Here is a 2,386-nt window from a genome sequence, read left to right on the forward strand (position 1 = left end):
TGGAGTTGTAATAATTTGTACCTGTATATTTTAGTTTTCTTTGAGAGTTGTTACTCGGCTACCGTTTAAAAGTCGGGTGGAAATCAGTACTTTGGAGAACGCCCCGAATGTACTTGACCATGGCAACTGGTTTGTACCACTCACTCAATCGGGGAAGATTTGAGCCAAAAGTGTCGAAATCCCCGATTAAGTAAGTTTTACCCCGATTGAAACATGGTCCCACTGTTTCAATCGGGGAACTCCTCCTTGCGTGCAACATGTGTGCTTGAACGAACGAGCTAAAAGTTGCGCTTTGGTGTGCTGTCATGACGCACGATGGGGGGTGATCGCTGCTCGGAGACCCTCATTTAGTTGTTATGTATTCAGAGATTATACCAAAGTCAAGATTCGATGGGATTTGTTTCATCTTTGATTGAATCTCGCACACAATTTTCCACCATGACCAAACACGAGTGCGATTTCTTCCAACCAGGACGAAAGAATAGGCGGTCGTGGCCATGTTTGCTGTGGCGTGCATGAGGCATTCGCAAGGCACGACATGTCCAGCAATGGGTGCTCTGGGCTCGTCACGGTGCAGAAGATCGTGTTGCGCAAGCGCACGGACCTTGACTTCAGTCAGTTTGACCATTTCCCACGTCGATGCCACTGGTTTTCACCATGGAAAACTGAGGTAAGATGTAGTCCTTGTAGTGACTGTGCTCGATGACTTGACGCGCACGTGCATGGTACCGTCGTGCCCTGGGTGCTGATCGATCCAACGGCAAAGCTATTTGTGTGAGAGCTACAGTTGATGCAGCATTCCAGTACGTCAGGCATTCTGTACCCCGTGCTTCCTCGATTCGGAAATCCATATAGGAGGAGGGTCGTCGAACGAGTGAGCATCCCGAATCATTCGCATTTAGACGACAGGTGTGTGCTGCGTGACTTTTGGAAAATGCACAGGAATCAACTTTATGTCAGTTCACGTTTTGATGTGACCATGAATCGACTCGTACTCACACATCAAGGTGCGAAGGGCATCGGCAAGGCAACTATTTTTCATCTTTTGCTGGCACACGTCATTCGGCAATCCCCACGCAGCCGAGCAATGCCCATTCCCCACCTCGAACACCGACGACGAAGCACAAGTATTTTGGAACAGCCCATGAAGCTCTTCTGAAACATTTCTTCTCTTTGGTATGTGCATGCTTGACTTGTTGAGCACGTTTTGATCGCATGAATACGCTTTCAATTCTCCCCCTTCCATGGCTCCGTTGTAGTTTACGAGTCGTCGAGTTTCCACATGCCCATTTTCATTGCATTTCGGCATTTTGAAATGGTAAAAACCAACTACGCCGTCTACACATTATTACGACGCGGTACGACATCGATAAAAAGGTGGCACATTTTCGTGCACGAATGATCCGTATTGTTTTCTTCTGGTTTCTCTCGTCGCGGAGAATCCTTGTTCGCTCGCGCTCAAGAACTCCGCTGGACATCGGATCCACCAACGCGAATGTAATTCAAGTGTCTACGTGATAGAAGTAGGTTGGCCAACTCGTTGTCCATCCTGTTCACGTATTTGTGCGCGACTTTTGAAAATCTCTTGGATCGGCATTCGCACCTTCCTTTTAGCACTCGACCAGCACAACAGCGAAGTTGGCGACAACCCTTGTGTTTTTGAGGGCTGCGGTTGACTTAATCGTAAAAGAGCAAGCGTTTTCCCTGAGCGATGCGTAGGTGCATGTGATCCACGTCGACTGCACACCGAGGTTAGTCTTCACCGCGTGGTTGGCCCGATCACCTCCACTGATATCCTTTTGTCCTCCGTCGTCAGCCTGAAGCCGATTGCACAATGCGTTTTTCCGACACAACCGCAAACGAAACACGAACCCATGTCAGCTACGTCCTTGTCGTGGCTTTCGACATGACTTGGGCCAAGGAAATTTGTATTCATGTAAGGGTTATTTTGTCCATTGATCGGCAAACCTATCGTCTCGGTGCTGAAACGTTGCGAACGGACGAATTCATACGAATTTTGACGCTGGCACTCGTCCAAAAGGTGTCGCGGATATCCTGTGAGAGGTGTGCAATTCCAAATCCCATGTCGATGGCAACCCTCAACCCTCAAGGAAAAGAAAGGCGATGGGTTGTGCAATGGCGTGGCCGCACAGCGAGTGCCAAACGCACAGCGTGCTCCGAGGTATGTCAATGCAACAGGTACGTTTGTCCTCGCTGAAAACGATGTGACGGGCAGCGCGTGTAGTCAATATCGAAAATTCGGTTGGCACGATTTTGTTTGGAGAGTTGTGTGGGTTTGCGGCAGCACTCGCGTCGTGCAACGAACGAAAGGACCGAGAAATTGCAACTCTGTCGACGAATCCCGCAGCGCATGACCAGCACTTGT

The sequence above is a fragment of the Aphanomyces invadans genome (assembly GCF_000520115.1).
Source record: "Aphanomyces invadans strain NJM9701 unplaced genomic scaffold supercont1.25, whole genome shotgun sequence".
NCBI classification, from domain to species: domain Eukaryota; phylum Oomycota; class Saprolegniomycetes; order Saprolegniales; family Verrucalvaceae; genus Aphanomyces; species Aphanomyces invadans.